This window comes from Megascapheus bottae, chromosome 13 (assembly GCF_031878675.1).
Source record: "Megascapheus bottae isolate mThoBot1 chromosome 13, mThoBot2.hap1, whole genome shotgun sequence".
NCBI classification, from domain to species: domain Eukaryota; kingdom Metazoa; phylum Chordata; class Mammalia; order Rodentia; family Geomyidae; genus Megascapheus; species Megascapheus bottae.
In genome coordinates this window covers 10261984-10273908 of record NC_143521.1, presented here as the reverse complement: position 1 = coordinate 10273908, position 11925 = coordinate 10261984, and the positions used below count along the sequence as shown (strand labels likewise).

General features: G+C 43.1%; 1 long non-coding RNA gene across 1 annotated transcript; it reads right to left on the bottom strand.

The window, feature by feature from the left end:
* Nucleotides 1–7323: 7323 nt before the first annotated feature.
* On the bottom strand, nucleotides 7324–9667 carry LOC150055500 (uncharacterized). Its single transcript, XR_016537433.1, has 4 exons — nucleotides 9538–9667; nucleotides 8780–8879; nucleotides 8235–8381; nucleotides 7324–7439 (listed from the first exon to the last, which is right to left on the bottom strand). It is a non-coding gene; the product is annotated as an uncharacterized LOC150055500 (long non-coding RNA).
* Nucleotides 9668–11925: the final 2258 nt, after the last annotated feature.

The following is an 11925-nucleotide window of genomic DNA, read 5'->3' as shown; positions in this document are numbered from 1 at the left end:
CCCCATTTGTTAGGAAATGGAAAGACTTAGAAAAAATCATATTAAGTGAAGTAAGCCAGACTCAAAGGAACTTAGGCTCAATGGTTTCCCTCATTCGTCATAATCAGTAGAAACCTTGGGCTCTACTAGCAGAGATTTGCAATAGAGCAAAATCTTGATACATAAGGACATATAATGTGAAGCTAATTGAAAGGACCTCCAGGATAGTGAAACAAAAGCCATATAATGAATGATTGTTGTCCTTAATGTACTATGTTGTCTCTCATCTCCTTTGCTGTCCCTTGGGTATCTCATATTGGTATAGTATCTCACTTTGTTATCTGATATATTGAACTTATTTGTATTTGGATATTTGAAATTTGATAGGGAAGGGGGGAAAACCAAGACGGGTGGGGGGTGTGGGGGGGGAGGGAAACGGGTACCAAGACATGTGAAAGGGTATCAATGTATGTGAATTAACGCACCTTCTATCTGGCAAATATCATGTAACCCTTTTACTAATTACAATAAAAAAAAAGAAAAAAAACTGGGTGCAGTGATATATGCTTGTAATTCAAGTATATATAAAGTATATATATATATATACTCATATATATAAGTATAAATAGAAGGGTCACTACTCAAGCTGGCCCATGCATAAATTGAGAACATATTCAAAAAGTGATGAACACAAAAAGGGCTGGGACATGGCTGAAGTAATAGAATCCCTGCATAGCAAGTGCAAGGCTCTGAGCTCCAAGGCTTGAAGGCTGATAACAAACATTTTTTTTCTTATCAGTGGTAGAGTTTGAACTCCAGGCCTGGGCATTGTCCTTAAGCTTTTTCAGTTCACTTCCAGTTTTCTGATGGAGATAAGAGTCTCGTGGACTTTTCATACCCAGGCTGGCTTTGAACTGTGATCCTCAGATCTCAGTCTCCTGTGTAGCTAGGATTACAGGCATGAGCCACTGGTACCCACATAACAAAGCATTTTCAAATTACAGGCTAGGGCCAGGAGATGGCCTAGTGGTAGAGTGCTTGCCTAGCATACACGAAGGCCTGGGTTTGATTATTCTGTACCATATACATAGAAAAAAAGCTGGAAGTGGTGCTGTGGCTCAAGCAGTAGAGCTCTAGCCTTGAGAAAGCCAAGGACAGTGCTCAGGCCCTGAGTTCAAGCCCAGGACTAGCAAAAAAAATTAATTAATTAAAAAAAATGCAGAGCTGGAGATGCAACTAACATGGTGATCCAGGCAAACTCAAGATACTAAGTGCAAACCTTAGTTTGTTAGGATCTGAGAAAGTAATTTATTATAAATATATATGTATGTATGTATACATATATATATACAGATGTATACAGGTGTATATATAGAGTGAGAGATAGATGATAGATAGATAGATAGATAGCAACAAGCCAACCCACCTGTAATGTCTTTTGTTCTATTATAGGCTCCCAGGATCAATGTTAGAACAATTTAAACATTCAAATTGGCAAAAGCAGCAGAAATGCTAGCATTCTTAGATCCTTAGCTGACAAATGCATGACAGAGGAAAGATAGTTTTAAAGCTACACAAACAAGATCCAAAGAAACATGGGGCTGCATTTGTAGTTCCAGAGGTTGGGTCCTCAGACAAGTGTGTGTATATTTACAGATAGATGCTAGATAGATAATGATAATATATACATACATACATACATACATACATACATACATGCATGAGAAAATAAACCACCAAAGAGGAAATTATCTTTCAGCATTGTGAGTTTGTACTCACTTTGATCTCAAGTTCTGATGCACACCCAATACTTAGGAGAGATGTTAGGAGCTTAGCATTTTTTCTTTCTGTTTCAGGCAATGTTTGACATAATACTATCAAGGCCCATTTCTGCTCTGAATTTCTGTGTGTATCCTCTGCTTTGCCACTGAAGACTCAGTCTCTGGAACTATAAACATGGTTCTACATTTCTTGCTTTTCTTTCTTTCTCTCTCTTTCTTTCTTTGTTTCTTTGTGAGCTTAGGGTATGGGCACTGTCCTTGAGCATTTTTTGCTCAAAGATGGTGCTCTATCACTTGAGCCACAGCTCCACTTCCAGCTTTTTGATGGTTGTCTCATAGACCTTCCTGCCCAGGCTGGTTATAAACCAAGATCCTCACATTTCAGGCTCCTGACTCATTAGGAGTGCAGGTAAGAGCCACCAACACCTGGCTCTACATTTCTTTAGAGCACATTTTGCAGAGCTATACAACAATCTTTCCCTATTCTGCTTTATGCACAGGGGTAATCTAAGGATGAGAGCCTGTTGCTGCATTTGCCAATCTGAAATGTTTGAATTGTTGTGACATTGAAGTAGGAGGCCTATAGTCCAAAGAAAAAGACATGAGAAGGTGAACCGAATTGATCACTTTTGCCTATACTCCCAGCACTGGAGGCTGAAACAGAAGGGCAGTGAATTCAAAGCCATCTTGGGCCACATAGTAAGAACCTGTCTCAAAAAAAGAAAGAAAGAAAAGAAAAAGGAGGGAGGAAGGGCAAGAGGAAGGAAGGAAGGAAGGAAGGAAGGAAGGAAGGAAGGAAGGAAGGAAGGAAGGAAGGAAGGAAGGAAGGAAGGGAAGAGAAGGAAGGGAAGGAAGGAAGGACGGAGAGAGGGAGGAACAAAAGCTAAAAGAATTATCTATATGAAGATTTTTTTTTGCTCCACTTTAATATCTTTTCAGACCTACTTCCTTTGGCCAAAAACCTTCAGGGTCTTAATATCCAAGTGGCTTTAAGAAATAAAAACAGGTACTGTGACACACACCAATAAACCATCACTAGGGACAGGAAGGCATTCAGATAGGGAGTTCATTGTTGGCCTGGGTTGCATAGTGAGATCCTGTTCAAAGAAAAAGAAATAAAAAATGAGAAAGAATGACTGAAAGTTAAAATCACAAAAACTGATAGCAAAAGATTGATGTGTAGAGGATAAACAAGGCAGCAAAATTTGGGAATATAAAAGAGAAGATTGTTAAGTGTATACCTTAAAAAAAATTAGAATATTTAGAACTTTTAGTGCTAATCAGATAATAAAATAAATAGTAAATTTTTATTCTGATGAAGTAACACTATCTGAAAAGCAGAATATACATGCTACGTCATTTAACCAAGCTATTTAACTGCAATGTGTTATGGTTCTGAGGCTCTTCTTGTAGTGAATTCCTTGGAGAATCTCATGAAAGCTGTGGATGCTTTCTCTAGAAAAATATAGATGCATGCATTTTTGCACATAAATTTAGAATTCTACTGGGGGAGAGGGGTGGACCACAGGTTAATAACTCCTGATTTACAATGCTACTACCCAGTTTATAAAGTACCAAGGCTCTTGGATTCAAAGAGTCTAAATTTGCAGGGTTATTTACATAAATTTGCATACTCTATTCAATCTGCTCTACCTCTATGTTTATATGATAAATTATTTAGTCTAACCTACCACAGTAGTATTCAGATTCAACACCAGGGACATAATATACGTAAAATTCTTTAGGAGGATTTTAAGCCAATCAATTTAATCACATCTTAAGAGGAAAGCACATTTAGGAACAACCTGACCAAAATGAAGATTATTGTCTCATAGGGTTTCATGTAGAAAAAACAGGGATACCCTGGCTTGACTTTGCCGCCTAAAAATGCCACAGCCCCTCTGTACCCCATTTCCATGCAGCCCTAGAATGTGATGAAACTGACCTTGTAGTTTATTTACTAACCATCAAAGCTATTCTTTCATTACCTTCAGAATGTAATGGTTATTTTATGAAGGCTCGTTAAATTTAATGAGATACAGCTGTGTTTATTGCCACCCTATAAAAGGAAGTGTGGGGGGGAAACATCTTCAAACTGACTCTTGCTTCTGTGGAGTACCAAAAATAAAATGTCAACTATTCCACTGTACTCAAAACAAGACACTTCAGAATTCACAAGTCACTTCCAGGGGTTTAGGTTGATTAGGGTGCTACCACGGTAATTATTACAACATCGCCTTGAACAATAAAAGGCAATTATCAATTACTGAGGGCCAGATATTCAATGAGTAGGCACAAAGCACATTCTTCCACTTACGTGAGTTATGCCCTAAGACACATTGCTGAAAGAGGCGCCATTATCACTTCATCTGGAGCCTTACTATAGTCTTAACATTATAAGGTGGGATGTGGCCTAATGAGAAACTAGAGGAAAAGCCCAGAAATAGGCCTGGACCCCAAAGTCCCACAGTGGCACCAGAAGCGAATCTAGGAAGGATTGCTACTCTTGGCAGCAAGTTCTTCCCTGTAGCTTTGTAGGCATATCTCACAACTGGAGCACCTGTCTTAGAGCTCGCCTGATCACTAGCCTACTGAATAACTCGGAGCTGAAAAGACCACTTTCAATCGAGTCAGAATGTATAGAACTTACTGCCATGTGACCTGGATGTTTAGTGTTGAAATCATTATTCTTAGTAGTAGCGGTTGAGAGATGATATATAATATATGTACCCTCATAGGATATTTTAGGTTAACATATTTAGTCAAAGAGAATTAAGTCCTTTGTTGGTAGTTGCAGAATTACATTAAGTTTACCACTCAGAAATTTTTAAAAAGAGGCTGGGAGCATAGGTCAGTGGTAGAATACTTGCAAGGACCTAGGTGCTATCCCCAGCACAGAAAAAGTATGAAAAGGAGGAAGGGAAGGAGGAAGGGGAAGAGGGAGGGAAAGGAAGAAATAAAGGGAAAGAAGAGAGAAAACAAGTTAGAATCTTATTTTGAACTGGCAGGACTTGTGCTGAAAGCTTGCTCTCTTCCTAAGCCACAGCTTCACTTCTGGCTTTTTGTTTTGTTTTTTATTTGTTTGATTGTTTTTGCTGGTTAATTGGAGATAAGAGTATCTTAAATTTGTTTAAGCTGGTTTGGAACCATGATCCTCAGATCTCAGCTTCCTGAGTAGCTAGGGTTACAGTCACTGGAGCCCAGTTAGGAAAAAATAGCACTAAAGTAGAATGTTTACCTGAAGATTTCTAACAATTCTAAAATCACATAGGGAATTATCCTACTAGGCACCCACTTTTACTAACTTTGTCTATTTGCTTGGGTAGAAAAGTCTCTCTAGGAATAAGTTGTCCCCCACCCCTCTCTCTCTCTCTCTCTCTCTCTCTCTCTCTCTCTCTCTCTCTCTCTCTCTCTCTCTCTCTCTCTCTCTCTCTCACACACACACACACACACACACACAGTGTGAGAACACAAACTTTTATTCAAGCTGTAAGGAATTATTTAACACATTATTCTTATACATGAACTAAGAGTTTTATTTGGTGTCATATAGTTTATGAGACAGTTTTCATTAAACACTAAGTTATTATCGTATCCAATTTTTGGTTCTTACACTTCTACTTTAGGTACAAAATGTCATCATTCTTACACTATTCTTTTTTTTTTTTTTTTTTTTTGCCAGTCCTGGGCTTGAGCTCTGGGCCTGAGCACTGTCCTTGGACTTTCTCAAGGCTAGAGCTCTACCACTTGAGCCTCAGCACCATTTCCAGCTTTTTTCTTTGTATGTGGTACAGAGGAATCGAACCTGGGTCTTCATGCATGCTAGGCAAGCACTTTAACCACTAGGCCAAACTCCCGGCCTCCTACACTATTCTTACCCATATGTTTTAAATCTTCTAAAAGGCAACAGATGGCAAATTACGATGAAAAGGAGTTGATGCTTCTACAGGATATGGAGGGTGGTTCATGGAGGCCCTGAGTTTGTAGCCCCACCCCACTACTGTTCATCTTCAACCCATCTCTGAGCCTTAATGACTAGCCTTGTCTGTAAAATGGGAATATAACAATTCTTACTCTGTAGGGTTATTGAGAGGTAAAATGTTACATAGCATGTGGTCCAGAATATGCCCACAAGAAATAACAAAGTTTCCTATAGATAAACTGAAAACTTGTCTTCACAAAGAGCTATTTTCTATTCTAAGAAATGAGCTAGAATCTCTAAGGAAACTTTGAAAGATAATGTAATCTTGTCTGTGCTTATTTAGATGAAGTTGAGTAAAAGTCTATTCCTGTTTTAATGCAGTGATCTAATTAACCTTTTGCCAGTATTAAAATGACCTTGAATCGGTCTTGTGACCTCAAATACTTAATGTTGTTGACTTTAAACAGGCTTTTTGGGGATGGTCAGAAATAGCATCTGGTGAAATGAGCAAAAGGTCAAATTCATTTACTTTGTAATAAATAGCAAATACATTTTGTATTAGCTGCTTACAAATAGGAAGAATTGCAGAAAATTCATTTGAAAGAGTAAGAAGGCAAGGTATTTCCTAAGGAGTTCAGAATAAATCAAAAAAATCCCTGAAAGAATCAAACATTGGCTTGGGGTCTCACATCACTTATTTTATATTAGGAAGAGATTAAATTATTCATTTTTATAAACTAAAGAAATACATTTCCAACTAACATTAAAATGAAGTAAAGATGAATCTAATTAAACAACACCGATTTATCATCATAAACCTTCCAGTGTCAGGCAAAGAAATCACTGAGCTACAGTGAAATGGAAAAGATAAATGTAGCTTGTGAAAATGTCACAACTGAGGGACTATATGATTTCTAAAACTCTTTCTTGTTTTACAAATGCTTGTACTTCAAAAATCAAAACTCTATTGACATCTTTCACATTACACACAAACTTTAAGGTGAATAACTTCATCATCTTTGCAAAAGATGCACATTTAGAAGATTAGTTGCAAAACAGAAACCTAACCATAAATAATGCTACATTGTTTTAATCAAACCCAATAAATAACAACCCATCTGACTTTGTCTGCCTTTTATTGCAATCTTGGTGAGTTGAGTTTTGTTTTCTCCAGTTGTTAATATAGCAAAATGTCTTCTATTTGTGTCACTCTAAACTGAGGGAATGTCACTGGTAAGAGTCATAATTATTTCTGAGGTAGAAGAAGTAGCCATATCTTTTTATTTAGCAATTCCATTCATCAACTTACAGGTTCATTTCTGTCTGGACAGGACAGCAAAAGGAAGGCACACAAACAGTCTGTGCAGTCTGAAGGCTTTATTCAAAACAAAGTCAGGTTCAAATGCCTGCCTGCCCAATATTGTTAAGAAAGATTTATAAGGCATCTCCTTATTGAAAATATATCCAGCATCTCCCGCTGCCCTATAATAATTGTTAAGCTATTTAGTCAATATTTGGCCTCCGTACATAGCTCCTCACATTATGCGGAACCACTTTATGCCTCTAGTGATCACGTACATTCTCAGTTCACCTCATATTCTTCTAAGTTCAAATGTTTACCTCCACAGCAGGCTGTGTCATTTGTATCAGTTATTGGTTACAAGCTGAACATTCTGATCACTCCATTATTAATTTTCGATTGTCCCAGATCATGTTCCATTCTTCGATTGGTGTTTCAAAGCCTAAACAATTTTTCCCTGCAAAATCCAAGCCATATATGCCAATTATTTACAGAGCATTATCATTTGTAATGTCCTAATTATTTTACATAATCAATAACATCAAGTCCTTTTTTTTCTGAGGGACTTTCTGTTTATGTACATTTTATTCCATACACGTCAGTTTCCATCAAGAGCAAGACCGATTTTTCTTGCCTTCAAGACAGTCTTAATTCACCATGAATCTATTTGTGTTCACTATGCAGTTAGACCCAGTTGGTTAAGCTGATAAAATCCTGGGACCCATGGCTTGCTCTGCAAAACAAGCCTTGAATAGAGCTCCAAATGTTATGCTGAAAATGACCATGGTGACTGCAGGTGGTGTTTTATTTCATTGTTGTTATTTTTGCAGAAGTCTCTGTTTATGATGTGATGCATTTGGGCCTGAGCACATTAGCTACATTATTCATTGGGTACATTTGTCAGAACATGCATGTGTATAAAGAACTAATGATCCATATTAAATTAATGGCACTATAAAAAAGAAAAATACTCCATACAAGCGGCTATGTCAGAAATTACAGACTTTGATAAACCATAGAAAGGACCTAATCAGATGAAGCATTGGACTGTTCTGTCTCCAAAATTACATTTCTAGAAATGTACTTGTACACAATGTTGGTTTTATTAAAACAAATTAATTCAGTCATTAAGGAATCATAAGGCAAGTGTCTCATAAGTCAGGACCTCCAGTGTAACAAATTGATTAAATGACTGTGTAATAGTCTCTTTAAACAAATCTAGTGTAACAAGTTAATAGATCTGCTCAATTACCATGCTGGGGTGATGAGGATGTGGGCGCCTCTCTCATTAAATCTGGAAGATTGTTCTTAAGAGTTTTCCTACTTTTCTGTTTTCCTGTGTTGGCTCTGTTGTGTTCTGAATTTAGGTTTATTTTTAGGCCTCTGAAAATCGGTTGTTCTAAAGGCAGTTGGAAATAAAAAACTGAATTTGATGCTGTTCATTTCTCTAGTGAGTTTGTCAGGCTCCCTCTTTCCCCCTCCTTCCCTTCCCTTCTCCTCCCCCTCCTCTCCCTTTCCTCTCCCACTCCCCCCCCACCCACCCACCGCTGTGGCCTCACCTTGAGCCGGGGGGGCGTGGACTGCTAGACTACGGGCCGGGATCCAACCCCCACACTCATCTGGCTTTCTCTAGCAAAATTTGGGCACGGACCGACGCCCCAGGGCCTTTTCCCTCGGATTCCAGGCATTAACGGGAAATTCTCCCGCAAGCCGCGGGGCCTTCCTGGGCCTCACTCCCTCTCCACCTTGCCCACCCAGCCGGTGGTTGAAAATAACTGGGCGCTCCAGTGATCTTACCGAGAAATAAGACGGGGCCGCCGCTGGAGCTGGTAGAGGGGGTCGGGGCGAGGCGGGTGACTTAGGCGCGTGGGGATCGGTTGCCGACCGAGTCTGCTAGCTGGATCGGGTTTGGGACAGGACTAATGAACTCGCCCGTTCCAAGATGCCAGTGCGGGTGACACACTCCAGTCCGAAGGCTGGAGGTGGGGGTAGGGCGGGAATCTGTCACCCCCCCCCCCACACACACACTGCCATTTTGTTAAGTGTTTGCTCCAACGCTATGACCCTGCCACTTTATCTGTTGGTTTTTATTTTCTGAGTGCATGTTACCCATATGTTACTCTAATAGTTGCTATAATTCTTGAGCAATGGGGCTCGTATTTTACGGGGCTGAATTAAAAAGAATGCACTTTAATAAAAACCTGAGCAATACACTAATGGCCTGACATTGATGTATTTGCATAGAGATGAATTATACGGGCCCGCTTGACGCGACTTTTAATAAATGATTGAGGACGTTATTATGGGGATGCACTTTGGTGCGTGTTAACAGGTTATGTTAGTGCATCCCTAAGCCAGACCTGGGCTCGATACAGCCCCACGTTAGAGGCGCAGGCTACTTTTTCTGTGTTACATCTCCTGACATTTATTGGGACCACACGGTCCCCATCTTACGATCTCAGGCTACATTTTTATTAACCAGCAAGAACGTTAACTGTGAATGGAATCGGGAATTGAAAAGAAAAATGAGTCGCCTTCCATACACCCTCACCCACAGGAGACACGAAGGTAGTCAGTAATGATCATTTGATGCAGGAGCCCTCTCCTTGGAAGTCACTCGGTGCTTGCTGGCCGTGATCGCCTCGAAATGGACAAAAAAAGCCAGAACTGTGAGGCCCAGTACTGACCAGCAGCTAGGAGAAACCGATGTAGAAATTATCCGGGGACAGCAGCCTGCCGGGTGGCCCAGGTTTGTAAATCCTAGCTATTCAGGAGATTGAGATGGGAGGGTGGCAGTTCAAAGCCAGTCGGGGAGAAAATGAGACTCTCATCTCCAATCAAACACCAAAAAAGCCGGAAAGTGGAACGGTGGTTCAATTGATAGGGCACTAGCCTTGAGCACCCAGGCTCTGAGTTCAAGACCCAGGGTCCTGAGAGGAGAAGAAGAAGAAAGAGGAGGAGAAGGTGGAAGAGGAGGAGGAGGAGGAGGAGGAGGAGGAGGAGGAGGAGGAGGAGGAGGAGGAGGAGGAGGAGGAGGAGGAAGGTGGTTGCCAGCGGAAAGCCTTGCTCTGATAGTGGCTCCGGCCTGTCATCCTAGCTACTCAGAAGGCTGAGATCTGAGCTTCAAAGCCAACAGGGGCAGAAATATGTATGAGATTCTCATCTCCAAATAACACCCAAAGAGTCAGAAATGGAGCTGTGGCTCAAGTGGTTGAGCAGGGGGAGGGGGAGGGGAATAAATAAATAGATAGATAAATAAATAAAGGCCAGTGCTCAGACCCTGCGTCCCAGCCCCAAAATAAGCAAATACAGCGAGGGCAGCGCGGAGGGAAGGGGGGTGGGAGGGACGTGAGAGGGAAGAGAAAGAGAAAGAAACCTGAAGAAAAAGAGAAGGAAACAGTCGGCAGCTGTGAAGGACTGCGGGGTCCCCCCCAGGTGTGGGGGTGCTCTTATTCAACGCGATCCCCAGCTATTTCGGGGCGCATCCTTCGCGTTCATTTATTTTCGCCACGCACACCTAACTACCTCGCAGATCGGAAAGAAACGCCGTCCCCCGTGTCGCTAACGGCGGCGGGCCCGCGTCCCCACCCCGTGTCCCGGCGGGGAAGCCGCCCCAGCGCTGCCGGGCCGTGCGCACACGCGCGCGCCCTCGACCCACGCGCCGCGAGCGCCGCGCGCCCGCACCGCTCCACCTCCGCCGTGGAAAGTGGAGGGTGGCCCTGGGCAAGGCCCCCGCCAGACGCCTGGGGGAGTGAGGGAGACAACAAAGGTGGCCGGCGGGTGGAGCAGGGCGTGGCGACACCCCCCCCCCAAGAAGAGCCAGGGCCGGGCGCATTTTCGGGTGACCTCTTCCGAATAAGGGGCACCCTGGAAGTGTGGTGAGAGCGGCGGGGATCGCGGGGATCGTCTCCCCCGGAGCCGCTCCGAGGCGCGGTGCGCCCCGGCTCTGCTGGGAACAGATGTTTTTGTTCCTCGCGGGAGATTCGTAGCCGCTGTTCCCTACAGCTGGCGGACGGCGCTGGCAACCTGTAACGTTCTAGAACATACCTGGGGGGAGCGATGCGAGGGGAGGCGGGGAGGGGAATGGGCTAGGGACGGATAAATCAGGGTGTGTGAGCATGAGGACGCATGAGCGTGTACACTTTCTGAAGACATCTCTTACAGCGTTTAAATAATAATAATAACAATAATAATAATAATAATAATAATAATAATAATAATAATAATAATAATCAGCCAGGCCCAGCATCGCTGCGGCTGCTTTCTACAATTTCAGTATAGAATCAAACAAGCTGAGAAAGAGCCTGAGTTACTCTCAAGAAAGCCCCACAGAGGGAGAAGAGAAGAGGCTACCCCGCTCCCCCTGTGCTCCGGGCTGTCCCCCGTGTAGACGCTGTAGTTCCGCGATGGGGGGAGACCTCCACCAACTAGGCCTTTCCCTAAGATCCCTGGCCTGATATGCTGGAGGTTCCCATTCCAGCAGGGGCCTACCTGGAAAAGGACCACCACGCCAAGGCATGCTGTGGTTCCAGCCCTGCCTGCGGGTAGGGGGGGAGGGCCGGAGGAGCCCTCCGGGGGCACCTCAGGGGTGCCTGAGACAAGTGCTCTACCTTCAGGGGGTACACCTGGCATCGGAGGCGAAGGCTGGGTCCCCTAAGCTTGGGCTAAAGCCAAGAAGATGAGGACAGGGAGGGGGGCATTCTGTGCTCAGCCCCTCCCTCTGTGTACAGCCCACACCTCTCCGAAGCTTCTTCACCACGTGCACCCCAGAGAGCTCTAGGGGCAGTGAAGAGCGAGCGCACTCGCTCAGGGGAAAGAAAGTGCAATGGTCCTGGGAAAAGGTGCAGCGCGCAGATCTGGCGGGCGGGGGAGTGGGGTGGAACCACGCCTCACACCTGCAGCGCACACCTAGGGGCCCAGCGGCCTGCTGGCCCGCCTTCACC